The sequence below is a fragment of the Choloepus didactylus genome, chromosome 15, assembly GCF_015220235.1.
Source record: "Choloepus didactylus isolate mChoDid1 chromosome 15, mChoDid1.pri, whole genome shotgun sequence".
Lineage (NCBI taxonomy): Eukaryota > Metazoa > Chordata > Mammalia > Pilosa > Megalonychidae > Choloepus > Choloepus didactylus.
In genome coordinates, this window is record NC_051321.1 from 24,530,789 (window position 1) to 24,546,515 (window position 15,727).

General features: G+C 37.3%; 1 long non-coding RNA gene and 1 other non-coding gene across 2 annotated transcripts in view; one reads left to right on the forward strand and one right to left on the reverse strand.

Moving 5' to 3' along the window:
* The window catches only part of LOC119510942, a 412,157-nt gene that overhangs the window by 155,303 nt on the left and 241,127 nt on the right, over positions 1–15,727 (forward strand). The window lies entirely within an intron of this gene.
* LOC119511051 lies at positions 7,046–7,117 on the reverse strand. Its single transcript, XR_005212136.1, has one exon. It is a non-coding gene; the product is annotated as a small nucleolar RNA SNORD104 (small nucleolar RNA).

Below are 15,727 nucleotides of genomic sequence, written 5' to 3' on the forward strand. Positions count from 1 at the left end.
TGGTTAGAAATTTCTCTCTCTCAGAATTTTAAATATGTCATGCCACTGCCTTCTTGCCTCCATGGTGGCCACTGAGTAGTCACTATCAGTCTTATATTGTTTCCTTTGTATGTGGTGAATTGCTTTTCTCTTGCTGCTTTCAGAACTTGCTCCTTCTCTTCAGTACTTGACAGTCTGATCAGAATATGTCTTGGAGTGGGTTTATTTGGATTTATTCTATTTGGAGTTCACTGAGCATTTATGCTTTGTGTATTTATATTGTGTAGAAGGTTTGGGAAGTTTTCCACAACAATTTCTTTGGCTACTCTTTCTAGACCTTTACCCTTCTCTTCCCCTTCTGGGACACCAATGAGTCTTAAATTTGGACATTTTATTTTATCTGTCGTATTCCTGAGATCCATTTCGATTTTTTTGATTTTTTCCCCATTCTTTCTTTTGTTCTTTCATTTCCATTCTGTGGTCATCAAGAACGCTGAGTCGTTGTTCAGCTTCCTCTAATCTTGTATTATGAGTATCCAGAGTCTTTTTAATTTGTCCAACAGTTTCTTTTATTTCCATAAGATCCTCTATTATTTTTAATTTACTCTTGCAGTTTCTTCTTTATGCTCTTCTAGGGTCTTCTTCATGTCCTTTATATCCTGTGCCATCCTCTTCTTCATGTCCTTTATGTACTGTGCCATGCTCTCGTTGTTTGATTTTAGGTCTTTGATTAATTGTGCCAAGTACTGTGTGTCTTCTGATCTTTTGATTTGGGTGTTTGGGTTTGGGTTCTCCATATCGTCTGGTTTTATCATATGCTTTAAGATTTTCTGTTGTTTTTGGCCTCTAGGCATTTGCTTTACTTGATAGGGTTCTTTCTGGATATAATACCAATATCTAATTTTTCAGATCTGCAGCTTGGTGGCATATACTCTAACTAGCCAGCAGATGGCATCAGTGATTCACCTATTCCCCTCAAGTCAGTTGTCCCCAACTTTGTCTTTGTGGTGTGTGTGGATCTGATTCTTGTGGGGTTCAATTGGTGCACTAAGTTTGGGTGTGTTGTTGGTGCTGTCCGCCCTGAATGTGGGGTATCTGTCTGGGTGGTTAGGGAGGCAGGGCAGCTTTAAATAATCAAACCTCCCAGGTGTTCCCGGAGATTTAAGGCTGTTACAAGAGTCTAAGCCTTCATTTCAGTCTTTCCACAGATTTTCTCTGCCGCTGACCCACAAGTCCTTGTTATTGGTGTAGGGTCCCTGGGATTTCCAAGCGGTTCCCCCTTCCCAGCTGTGCTCTTCCAGGACCTCTGCTGAGGGAAGGCTGTGCCACGTCACAAGTGCGTGCTGGGCTGTGCAGGGGTGTTCCCAGCCTGCTTTAAAGATGGTTGAATGGGGCGTGTTAATTTCCCCCTTTTCACACAGCTCCGCCTTTCCAGCTCCGGGACAATTAGCTGTGGGTGCACTAAAGGCCACTGTCCATGGCTGATATTGTGGTGTGTGCGTGGCACTGTGGGAAACACTCCTGGTGCAGCTCTGGGCTATGGCTCTGTCCCTGGGCAGGAGTGTCTCCAGCCCACCGGGGAGATGTCTGCAAGGGGCGCGGTTTCTTTCTCGTTTTGGCTTCCCTGTATCCCCCTGGCCCCGATACAATCAGGAGCGGGTGTGCGGAGGGCTATCCTCCATGCCAGACACTGAGGCATTGGCTACAGCCTGCTCCTGCAGTGCTTCACTGCGCAGTTCTCACTGCAGTGTCTGCAGCTTCTCCTGGGATTTATTTTATTTTTTATTTTTTTTTTAAAGAAGAACTAGTCCATCTCCAAACGCCGACCCATGGTTTCCCCATGCCGCAGCATGGCCTCCGGACTTTCTGCTGGCTTACTCACTCATTTCAGAACGCCGGCTGCCAGTTTCACCAAACGCACGTTCCCTGTGGATTTAGCAGACCTTGTCCGGCTGGTGCATCACTGAAACTGGTGTTCTGGGTCACTTTCTGGCTTTTACCTAGTATTTATCATGGAGGTGTTTTTTTTGCCCTGTCTCACCTAGCCGTTCTCCAGTTCTGCAGCTTTTAATTTCAGATTCTAAGCTGCAATCTCAGGCATTCCTCCCAGTCCAGGCTGATGTACGATGTGTGGACAGTCACGGTTGTCTCTCAGCAGTTTTTCCAAATTATTTACTAGTTGTCCCTTGTTGTTTATTCGTCATTCCAGGGGACTGACTCAATTCCACTCCTCTCTATGCTGCCATCTTGCCGAGAGCCTGTATACTCTAGTGGAAGGGGCATTGCTGTCCAGTGAATAATAATGCTGATATAATTTTCATTCTATTTATTTTTTATCTTCTCAAACATCTAGTAGATGTAATACTAGATTCTTTGATCAGTTAACAGATTCTATGCTGCAATCTCAGGCATTCCTCCCAATCCAGGTTGGTGCACAATGTGTGGACAGTCACGGTTGTCCCCTGGCAGTTATTCCAGATCATTTACTAGTTGTTCCTGGTTGTTTATTAGTTGATCTGGGGGGACTAACTAATTTCCACTCCCCTCTATGCCACCACCTTCTTCCTCTCTCCTGAGTGGGACCTTTTGATTAGGCTGTTTCAATTGAGATGTGACCCAGCCCGTTGAAGGTGGGTCTTAATCCTTTACTGAAGTCCTTTGTGAAGAGAATGAAAGACAGTAAAAGCCTGGAGAGCAGAGAGAGCAATGCTCAGAGACATTTTGGAGAAAGCCACTGATACCAGAACCCAGGTGAGAAGCACCAGCAGACATTGCCATGTGCCTTCCCACGTGACAGAGGAACTCCAGATTCCAGCTGCCTTTCTTCAGAGAAGCTTTAGAAAACTGAAACACTTACAGGCTATTTAGCAAAAAGTATGGCAACAGTATAGTATCCAAGTTATCCAGGGTAGCAGCTGGGGAAGTTCACCATTCAGCCTTCCTTTCAAGAAATCACCTGCCTTTCACCTGCAACCAGAACTGTTAGCTGTGAGCTTTCTTCCTCAGCACATTCGGGATCTAACTCAGCTTTGGAACCAAAGCCAGAATAGGAAACAAGGGTTTCACATAAATACCTGGGTTACTTAGTCATGTTGCTCTCCTCCAGCCGTTTGGGATTCTAGCGTCTACCAGCACTGTTTGACTTCCAGAATCTCTGTTTGGCTAGAACTGTCTGATCACATTCAAGTCCTCTGGATATCCAGGCAGCTTCCAAGTATGGCTGCTTTTCTTTCCCTAGTGCCTTAAGTCTCTGGCTGCTTCTCTTAACACACGTACCTTCAGTTTCATACAATCTGCCTAGTTGACTCTAGATTGTCTCATTCTCTCTTCCCTAGATTGTTGATGGAGCATCATGCTTAGTCTTTAGAAATGTCCATAAAGACATTTGAGGGCTTCTCTAGTCATCTTTTCCCAACACTTTCCTATGAAAAATTAAAACATTAAAAAAATTAAAATAATTTTGTGGCAAACGCTCATATATTACCACCAATATTCTGCAATTAATATTTTGCTTTACTTATCACTTATCTGTCTATCCAACTAACAATTTATGATTTTTGTGACATTTCAGGTAAATTGCAGGTGTTAGTGTACTCACACCCAAATATTTTAGAATATACATTATGAAGTAGAGATAATTTTTTGCAGTTCCTTATGTTTTTCTGAGATAAAATTAACATTTTATAATGTGCACAAAGTTTGCAGTTTCCCTTGCCACCAGGTAAGAGCAATAGTTATGGCAAGAGGGCAAGGGGAGAAAAGTAATGGCAGAAGAAAAGAACTGAAAAATATTTTTTCCTTTCTACCAAAATCATAGTTCACATATACTCATATAAACACTCATGAAACTATTGAAAGAATAGTTATAAAATAATTATTAGTTAGAGTAGTAGATTTGGGGATGATTTAAAATTATTTATTTGAAGTACCACCTTATATTTTTATAGCTTAACTTATAAAAGTTATTAACAATAAATTAAAAATAAGAGATATTGTTTGCTAGTAGCTCTCTTGAAGAAATCGAGGCACTAAATCACGTACTGATTTAGTATGTGGGACTAAGTTACACATGAGGGACTGAAGATGAATGTTAGTAACATGGAAACTAAGAATTTAAAAAGAGACCTTGGGGTGAGAGATACAGGATGGGAAAATGCTCTGCTCACAAATGCCAATAAATGCATGCCAAAATATATTTAGACTTATTCTTTTTATCTTAGCACTGTATTTTGAATTTGGAAAAAGAGATAGGGAAAACAGCATTTATAGCCTAAATACCTCAATATATAAATAGAGGAGTTTCTCATAATGATACTACTACTAGTGCTATTAGTGCCATGACTATCACTGCCACTGCTTTATTTGCCATTATTTATTGAATCTTAAAATTTACCAGGCTCTTTGCTAAATAGTTCCATAGGCATTATCTCCATTAATCTACACCATAACCCTAAGACTACATATTATTATTTTATATATGATATAGGTAAGGAGAAGTCATGTGCTTTTCCAAAGTTCCAGAGAGTAGCTATGAACTTAACCTGTGTTCTTAAACACTGCAAATATTATTTTTATTAATAGATGACCTAACTTGTGTTAAATTACTCCTGATGTATTCTGTCTTATAAATAGCATTTGTATTTTTATAGCTCAACACATTCGGAGTTTAATTGTGATCACCAAGAACTCAAGCTTGCACATCTTAGGAGATGAGCTAGCTCGAGGTAAATTCACTAAAAAAAAGCCTATGAGTTCCAAATCTTGAAGGGCCTTGCCCATCTAAAAGCAGAATTGTGGTAGAAAAGTTCCTCAATTCTGAACAGAGTGGCCTTTCCCCTGCACCATTTTGCCTCCCAAATGTATCCTTAGAAAACCCACATTTTCCTTTTTTGAAGAATGTCATCATTGTATGCCCAGGGCACTTGTAATACCTTTGGAGATAAGGTCATTTTAATACCTCCACTTTTTCTTAATCTTAGGGTGCTCCCATTTCCCTTTGCATTTAAGAAAGACAGGATAATCAATAGCAAAGATGGTGCAAGTAAAGCATTTAAATGATTATAAAAGTAATTCATGTTTACTTTAGACAATTTGGAAACTGCATGAGAAAAGCATATGGAAGGAAATGAAAATCATTATAACCCCTTCACACAAAAATGAATGCCTTCTAGTCTAAATACTTCTCATTCTATACATATCCATATCGAATAATGGGTAATGATATGTAATGATATATAATAATATATACATTCCTCAGTTAGCTAACCAGCTTTGGGAAAAGAATGTGTCACTTATTTGGTTACTTAATTTTACATAGAATTTTTCAATGATATATAAAAAACAATTTTTTTATAAGTCTAAATATTTATATAAATAATTTTATTGGTTTCTTTGAATTCCATTGAAAGAATAATTACCATGATTTGCATATACACACATATATATATCAGGGGCAAAAACAGTATTCTTGCTAATATAAAACATTAATGAATATTTGTGTTTAAATTAATATTAGTGAAAACCAACATTAATATATTTGTATACATATATTTGAATATTAATCTATTATAATGTTCATTTTTATTGATAGGAAGAGATCTTTTGCATTGAGGATAACTTTTTTATTATATGATTAGAATATTTTTATCTATTTTGAAAATCTTTTGGTAAAAGGTAGCATTTCTGTTAGTTTATGTATTTATTTTAGAAGTGGAGAGTGATGGAGCCATTCTTTTCAAAATCAATATTTGCAATATGAAAATTAAAAATTCATCTGCTCACATCCATTATCTTGTTACATTTCTTAGTTTTCCAAAGCAGCTGTGACAAACACATCATGGTTTGACTTAAACAATAATAACCAATTGGCTCATGGTTTTAGTGACAGAAGTCTCAAGTCGAGGCCTCTGCACGGCCAGGCTTTCTTCTGACTCTGTAGCATACTGGTGATGGCTCACTGCACCCCTTGGGGTTCCTTGACTTGCATCCCTGCCTCCATCACAAGGTGATGTCCTTCCTTTCCTTCTGCAGCTTTCTCTTTATAAGTCTCCAGTAATATTATGCACCCTCGTTCAGTTTGGCCACACCTAAATAGGATCTTAGAAGATCCTAGTCACAAATGAGTCCACATCTTAACTGATAATACATCTTCAAAGCATCCTATTTACAAATGGGTTTATACCACAGGAATGTAGGCTAAGATTAAAAACATGTCTTTTTGTTAAGGTACATGATTCAATCTACCATATTACAGAAAGCATTTCCATAGAATGGAGCTGGCATTTGTTTTTACCCGGCAAGCAGACATACCTGCTTGACAAGTTAAAGTTCTTTCTGCCCAACATTTAAAGAGGTTGATGTTCTTGCATCCCAAGCAGTAAATCTACAGGAGAACTGTCCGTAAAGTCTCTTCCAAGGTGCTTAGTGTAATAGGCTCTGGGGAAATAGAAAATCTGAACTATATTGGTTCTATGTCCTTTGGGAAATAGGCAGCTGGGGCTTGTTTAATGAGAATTTCCTACCTCATTTATGTCCCAAATCTCTGAAATTGACTTCTAAAAATTCTCATACATTGTTCCAAAGTAAATTATGGTGAATGCAGTCTCTGGCTGTGATATCTCTTTGGCTGAGTGCTGTATTCTTGGCCATGCAGACAGGAGTCTGTTTGGGGAAAAATCAAAAAGGAATAAAAACAAACAAAAGAAAGCAAAGTAAAAAACAAAACTAAATCAAAAACCACCACACCTCACAACCCTAACATATGAAAGATATGTTCTGAGCCCAGCTATTCTTAAATATGTTTGAGATTAATTTTCTTTTCTCCTTGCCTACTAGATGACTTTCATTTTTCATATTTAAAATACAGTAACAGTATCAGTTTGAGTTAGCCACAGGAGAGGAGAGTGGGAACGTTGTGCCATTACTCTGATTAAAGTTGTGTGTTCTATTTCACAAAGTTTTATTCCAGATTCACACAGATATCTAGAATTAAAGAATCTCAAAGATATAAGGGACCATATAGATTTGTTAATGGAGTGGCTCTGGCCCAAGAGTATGCATTAAAATAACCTGGGAATGTTATTTCGCATCACCCACTTGAGCAGTCTAATACGTGCTTTAATTGGGATGTCATCAAGGTGGACCTGGGAATATTTTTTCCCCAAAATATGCATGCCAGACTTATTGCCTAGAACAGCGATTGGTAAACTTTCTCTGTAAAGGTCCAGATAGTAAATATTTTAAACTTTGTGGGCCATAGAGTCCCTGTGACAAGCACTCAACTTTGTTGTTCTTGCCCAAAAGCAGCCATTGATAACACATAAACAAATGGGCATAGCTGTGATCCAGTAAAACTTTATTTACAAAAAATACATGATGGTCTAGATTTAGCCTGGGGCTATACTTTACTGACCTTGCTCCACAAAATTAATATGATGTGTCAGTGATTTAAGTAGTTGAGAGAAAAACAAAATCATTGATCTTCAGAAGAAGATTGCAGAAATCAGTCTCCTCTGATATATCACCCCCAATGCCTTGACTAAAAAAGTACTAGTCATGAAAGAAAACAGAAATACCATCCATAATCAAGAAAAATGTCACTCTATAGAAGACTCAGAAATTACCCATATGTTGAAATTAGCAGACAGCAACTTTAAAATAACTTTTATATGTAAGTTAAAAATATATTAGAAATGACACGTACAGGTGAAGAGATTAGCAGTTTCAGAAGAGATAAGGAAAAGTTAAAAAAGAACCGAGTTTAATTAAGACTAAAGTACACAGTATTTGAAACCAAATATTTATTGGATCCTAATTAACAGCACATTAGACACAATGGATGAAAAATGATTAATAAACATGAGGACCAGACATTAGGAAACATGGAGAAAAATAAGAAGATGAACAGAGCATCAGTGACCTGTGGGGCAGTATCAAACATTTTACATTTAAGAATTTTGAGAATTTTGAATCCCAAAAGATCACAGAAAGTCAGTGGGGGAAAAAAGAAGTGAAAACATAGTGGTTGAATTTTTTTCCCCAAATTTCATTAAGAACAGTAACTCTCAGACCCAGGAAGTTCAGTGGAACCCAATCAAGTTAAATATAAACAAACAAAACCCTACAAGGTACATCATAGTCACCTGCTGAAAACTGAAGATGAGGTGACAATCTTAATTGCAGGAAGAGAAACAACAACAACAACAAAATTACATACAGGAGAATAAAATTGAGAATTCAGTGTCTTGTCACTAGAAAGTAAAGGCCAAAAGAAAACAGAATAGCATAATGTGCCGAAAGGAAAAATGAAAGCAAAAACAACCTAGAATTTTATACTTTGAGTGCTTTATACCTGTCAACCTAGAATTTTATACTTTGAGTGCTTTATACAGCTAAATATACCTGAAAGGATTAGGAAGGGTATCTATTAAAGATAATGTTTGAGTTGAAATTTAAAAGGAAAGAGAGAGTTTACCAAGTGGATGTTGGATGTAAGGGACAAGGGCGTTTTTGGAAGAGGAGATAGCTTAGGTAAAGTTACAGAAACATTAAGAAAAGTGCATGTGATACAAATTACATGGAAGTGGCGTGAGTTGCCCTAATCATTCAAGAATTCAGTGGCAGAGCTTGAGTTTAAGTTCAGTGTTATGTCTACATATTTCCCCCAGTAGTAAATATCCAGAGTACCTAACTCACTGCTTTGAGTTTCTTAAATGGAATGCTGCCTGATCAATTGCCCTCCAAATGAATGCTCAGCAGAAAGCATCATCTTCATTTTGTATTTCCAGTCACAGGTCATTCAAGGGAAGCTATCTATTCACACTGGCAAATTATAACAGTTCTGATCATGGTAATGACATCACTTGAATAATCAAATGTAATTGAAAAGAAAATGTGCCAATTTAGGTTTGACTTAGCTACTGTAACATGCATTTATGTTAAATGCCCTTTATGTTTCCCTGTATACTGTGATGGTCTGAGCTCTGCAATTTAGCTGTATTGGCCAATTTTCTTCCCACCACTCCCAACCCCATATTTGAAAGGGAGGAAGAATAACCAACTTGCTGTAATTGATTATAAACAAACTATACTACGATTCAGGTAATGAAGAATGAACAATTGTAATTGCTCAGGCAGGCCTAATTGGACTAGTGTGAGTAGATGAGAAATCATCTTTAAAAAGAAGTTAACAAAGCAAATCTTTCCTTTTATACGTTTCCTGGAGTCTCTTTGAATTCTACAATGTATTGCTCAGTGTGAATAGTTCCATTCTTGCTACTCTATAAATTCTCATCATCTTTGTTGGGGATAGCATTGGCTAAAATTTTTAGGTTTTTATGCAGAAAGGGGATGATGTGCTTAAAAGGTGGGGCTGCAAGATTTGTACTGAAACTGCTTTTGCTTATCAAACACATTCCTTATACCTGCTTTGTGTGGTTACTTGAGATAGTTTGGGACTGAAGAATGTTGTGTGGCTTGCTCTAATGTGAGCTCTCCCAGGTCACTCCTAGGTGCCACCAATTTTGGAGACCAGGTTTCCCTCCCTTCCACAGTAATTGAGCTGAAGGTGTGAACATACTCCAAACGATCAAACCAGGGATAGTGCCTGGTTCTGTGATAATTTACACTAGTATAATAAGGACTTAATGTCTCCTTCCCAGACTAGCAATTATACAAACTGAGGCTGCCTATTGAATTTATTTATATACACTGGCCTCTGCTTGTATTGAGATAGTCTTGGCTACAGCAGTGTAAGGCTCATGGGCTTCTGAGTAAAGGGTGTGTTCCCTGATGGAACCCAGGCCTTCCTGTGGATGAAAAGGGTAGCCTACTGTGGATCTCCTCCATGGGACTCTTGATGTAAATGACTGGCTGAAGCCATTTCATATACGTTGTCCACAGATGTGTCCTCAGATAGTGTACTCTTATCAACTTTGGGCAGTTTTCCCCTGTCAAATAACAGGGATGAAATGATAATTGAGGTTTAAATATTAGAGTTTTCATTTCTATAGCAGACTCCTTGGGATAAAATATATCCCTATGCCTGGGCTAATTGAGCACTAACCCACTAAATTAACCTGTATGCCAAAACTAATGACTATTATTAACATATGTTTACTCTGTACCTAGCACCAAACTACCACAGACTCCTGCCTTACACTCTATAAAAATTAACTCAAAATGAATCAAAGACCTAACTGTAATTATGAAAACTAGAAAACATAGGTGTTACTCTTGATGATAATTGATTGGACAGTCATTTTTAGATATGACACCAAATGCCCAAGTAACAAAAGAAAAAAAAATATATTGGATTTCATAAAAATTGAATCATTGGCACTTTAAATTACACTATCAACAAAATCACAAAACAACCCAAAGAATGGGAAAAAATACTTGCAAATACTATATCTGATAAGGGACAAGTATCTCAAATTTATAAATAATTCTTACAACACAACTGTAAAAAGATGAATAACCCAATTAAAAATGGGCAAAGGATTTAAATAGACATTTCTTCCAAGAAGTAATACGGATGACCAACAAGGACATAAAAAGATGTTCACATCATTAGTCATTAAGGAAATGCAAATTAAAATCATGAGATGCCACTTCACACTCATACCATGCCTATAATAAAAACAAGATGGACAATAGCAGTTCTACGAGAGGCTGCGCAGAAATTCAGATCTTCACACCTTGCTGGTGGGAATGTAAAATGGCACAGACACCTTGGAAAGAGTTTGGAATTTCTTCAAAAAAGATAACCATAGCATTTCCATATTTTTTCAGCAGTCCTACTCCTGCGTATATACCCAAGAAAAATTAAAACAAATGTCCACACAAAGGCTTGTACACAGATGTTCATAGCAGCATTATTCATAGTAGCCCCCAAACTGGAAACAACCCAAACATCCATCATTTGATGGTTGGATTAAAAAAAAAAATGTGGTTTACCAATACATTGGAAAATTATCCAGCCATGAAAAGAATGATGTATTTATGCTTGCTACAATATGGTGCTAAGTGTAAGAAACCAGACACAAAAGGTCACGATATTGTATATAAAATGTCCAGTGTAGGCAAATCCATAGAGGCAAAAGGTAGATTAGTGGGTGCTGGAGGCTGGGGTGAAGGAACAATGGGGAGTGACTACTAGTGCATCAGCGAGATTTTATGGAATGGTGAAAATATTCTGAAATTACATAGCAGGGATGTTTGCATAAGTTTGTGAATATACTAAAATGCACTGAATTTTACACTTCAAAAGCATGAATTTTATAATGTGGATTCTATCTCAAAAAAAAAAAAAAAGCTTTGCAAAGATATATGGTATTAGGCACAACTTAATGTGGACACAGGCCAGGAGCCTTCTTTTTGTAGATTATTGATAATGTTTATATACGTTATTTCTTCTAATCATTTAATCCTTTAGACCATATCATTGCTGCTGCTATTGTTCTTGTTTTCAATGTCTTTTATGGTTTCACCACCATTATTCTTTCTCTTATGTTTTTCATTTATGAAACTGTATTTTGCTGGAACTGGGGATAAAAGAGTGAAAAAAATGTATAGTTTCTGCCACTGTAAAATTTTCAGACTAGATAAGGAAAGGCAGGAAACATAACAAGTGGACTATTATCGAAGACCAAAATACAAAGTGGTGAAGCCACCAGGACTGCTCAGTTATGGGAGGGTGTTTTAGTTTCATGGCTACTAAAACCAAGACCATGTAATGGATTGGCTTAACCAACAGGAATGTATGGCTCATGGTTTTGAGGCTAGGAGAAGTCCAGAATCAAGGCATCAATAAGGCCATGCTTTCCCCCAGAAGACTGTGGTTTTCTGGGGCTGGCTGCCTGACTTTTCTGTCACTTGACAATGCAAATGGCAACCTCTCTTGGCTTCTCTGTTTACTCCCAGCCTCTTCCCATAACTTTCTCTCTCTGTGTCTGAATTTCTGCTTACAAAGGACTCCATTAGTAAGATTCTGATTCTGATTCAGTTGGGCCGCACCTTAACTGAAGTAATTCTAATTACAAGGGTTCCCACCCACAGGAAAGGATTTGGAGTAAGACACTTTAGATTAAGATGCTTTTCTGGGGTACATAGTTCCAAACCACCACAGTGGGTAATCTTGACTAAAGAGTAATGTTAATTATACATTTTCCTTTGCATATCTTTTATTATGTACTAGCCCTTATATATCTCTTGCTTAAAGAATGACCCATTTTAAAACTGCACACAGTTGATCCTTGCCAGCCCAACTTCCTGTACTAGATTTTAGACCTTCAAAGATATTAAATTTGTTGTGAAAATAATAAACAAAAAATAGAGAAAAGGTTTTCAGTAGGTGACCAGACAGTTGAAAGTATGATATGAATAGTGGTGGCTGGTAAACATGTTCAGCTATAGCTTAGAGTTCTAGAGGACTCCTGGTGGCCAGATCCATTGCCATCTGGGCTAGTCAGTTTGTTTCCTAGCTCCTGCCTCTGCTCTGGACCTCAGGAAACCAATGCTGGAGCATCCCTCCCACTCTAAAACATTTTGTATGGGTACATGTATATATAGGGAGAGAAAATACAGTTTTCAATCCTAAGCAAATAGCATAATTTTTGGATGGAATAAATGGATGAATGGGCCATTTTCTCAACATCTAGTCTGTTTTAATGACAATGACACCTCGTGATTTCATACTATATTCCTATAGAAATAGGAACTCCTATTTTTAAACTATAGACGTAGGTGATATTTTTAATATATGATAAGGTATCACAAATAAGAATATTACCAAATTTGTGCATCATATCTTCATTGTATGGGTTACAAGATATATGTTTGGGTTACCATTTATTTATGAGTACTATTAAGTACATAGGGCATTGTAATTAAGACTCAGCCTATTATTCTTAATTATATTCTTCCTAATTAAACACAATCAGCTATCTCCCGAGGAAGTAGTTTGCTAGATCACCATACCAATGAATCCAAAGGAAACTCATTAGCATCTTCCTTTCATCTTTCACAGTTAAAACCCAACATAATCTTCAGGATCCATCTCTCTAAAAATACCTCCTTCACTGGCTTTCCTGATTACTGTTCCTCAGTTGCTGTCGATCTTTTTCTTCTCTGAGTTCCCCAAATCTTCAGTATGTTGTTTCTGGAACAATTTATCTTTAATAACATCACCTACCCTCACTGGACTGTAAATTCCTCCTAGGTATATGTTGTTCTTGCCATTCATCCATAAATCCCTTAAATTACTTAAATTCCTAACTCTAAATTTGAATCCTTGCCCTCCCAGTCCCCAACAATGCTGCAAATACTGACCCTATGTCTATGCTGCTCTCTCCATATTTTGTGTTGTCTCTTTGATTCCCTCCTTTCCTCAAAAAGATAAACATAAATCCAAGCTTCTCAACCATGAGAAACTTTAGAGCTAAGATGATTTCAATCCTACTTATGTAAATGTGTGAACATAGCTAAAGAGAGTCATGGATGAATGTCAGTTAAGATATATGGAGCCTATTTATTTTTATTTTGTACTGTTAGGGAAGCAGGGCTTCCAATTACTTTTTCTTTTCCTTGTAAACAATTTATTGCCATCAAAATATAGTTTTCCTTCCATTGTGTTAATTCTAACATAAAGATGAACTACAGAGGAGGTGATATATATCATGTTTAAAAAATTTTTATTCTGCCCCGTATATAAAATAGTCTAAATCAATGAACCCCTTAACCAATATTTAACTAACACCTAATTTTCCTATTCTAGTTTCTGTGGTGGATTAAAAATAATAATGCTCATTTAGTTTTTCCATGTGCTATAAACCTTTTATTCCAACAATACTGTGAGATAGGTAGTAATTTTTGCCCAATTTGGGAGATCATGTGATTTACATATGTTACACAGCTTGCAAGAAGTGGAGCTGGGATTTGAATCATCATGACTTCTGTTGTCTTTTCTCTTGAGTACTATGCCGCATCCCCTTTAAAAATAGAAGGTCTATATAAGGGTAAAATAATTTTTAAATGTTAGAGGACAACTAGTTTTAAACCATTAAGTAAAGAATGTAATAGAATTTTAAAGAAGAGAGATCTGGAAGATCTAATCTAGATTTTTTGGAGAAGGCCTTACAGTTGATATCATTGTGTAGGTACTTGAATTCAGCTTTGTGAGAGAGGCAGAGGAAGGAGAAAAGGACATTTCCAGTTGGGAGTTGGGAAGAAGAGAGAGAATGTTAGCAAAGGCAGGGATGGTTTTGAGAATGGTATCAGATGAAGAATTAAAATCTAACGGGAGTGCAGAGTAGGGAGAAGGGACTGAGGACAAGATTAGGGAGTTGATCACCTGCAGAAGAAAAGACCCTGGATGGATGTTACCTATTTTATTTCACTTAACCTATGGTTCTAAGGAGTTAAGCACCTTGCTTGAGGTTGCTCAATAAATGAATGGCAGGACTTGAATAAAAACCAGTCTACCAAGTCTCTGTCTTATTACAATACATGTTGTACCACTCTCACCCTTCTCTGTACCCTGCCATTATCTAATTTCAAGGCCCAATTGATTTCCCACCTGCTCTCTATCAATTTTCCAATCATCCCAATCCATTCTTATTTCTCCCTTTTCAGGAGTTTTGAGTTAGACTGCAAGTAGCTTAACAGTATCTGGATAATGATTATCACGTGGTTGAGGCTGGAAGGAGGGGAAGCTTTCATGAACAGAATTCGAAACACATGCTGGGCACTGAAGTAAGTGATTCACAAACTTAACCTCATTTAAACATCAAAATACCCCTGGGAAGTGAGTTTTATTACATTTTCTTAAAACATCTTACAGGAATCTCTCTTATCTAATTGAGTTAATTCATTGCCAGACTTTTATTCAACAATGTTTGTTGATTAAGAGGCAATGTTAGACCTAATTTTTTATAGCACTGTTTTAGAAGGTATCTCAGTTTTGCATTGTAACTGACCTACAGAAGTTTGTGCATATGATTTTATGTTTGTGTGTTAGGAAGTTTAATCATGCAAACACTTCTGTTACAGCTCCATTGTTACACTCACTTTTCATTTTCTGAGAACCCCAAGAAGTGTCACTATGGTCCATGCCAGAGAGAGGCTGAGTAGATTTTATTTCTCTAGAAATAATAACAGCTCATGATGATTGAACTCTTACTCTGAGCCCAGCAAAGTGCATACACACAGGGTTTTGTACATTACACAGATTATCACAATTTATTCTCATAAAATCCTGTAATATAAGCACTGTCATATCCCTGCTTCCCATATACAGAGACCGGATTTATAGCCAATGTATTTTCTTTTCTCACATCAGTTTTCAGAGGGTCAGTACGTGACCAGTAATGGTCATCGGTTCATGCAGCTGAGCCATTTCTTAGGTCAGGGAAGCACATATGGGCTTGGGCCAGGTAGGGGGACAAAGCAAGTCCTGCTCATAAAAATCTTTTTCTTAACAGTCTTTTTTCCCTGTTTCATCATGATCTTGCTTCCTCTTTTTTTTTTTTTTTTAATTTTATTACAGTCTTCATAACTGTGGTATCCACAAGTAATGTTGAAGATATTTGAAAAGAAACTAGTTTGGGGAGATGTGCCAGGGGAAGGCAGAAGGCTGTTCCCCTGTGTGTCTTCCAAGATGCTCCAGGAATAAATGTAGGCCCAGGAACTAAGACACTCTCCTAAATGTACACTGCAGGGAAGGAGGGAAATAGAGATTCTGGCCTCGGTC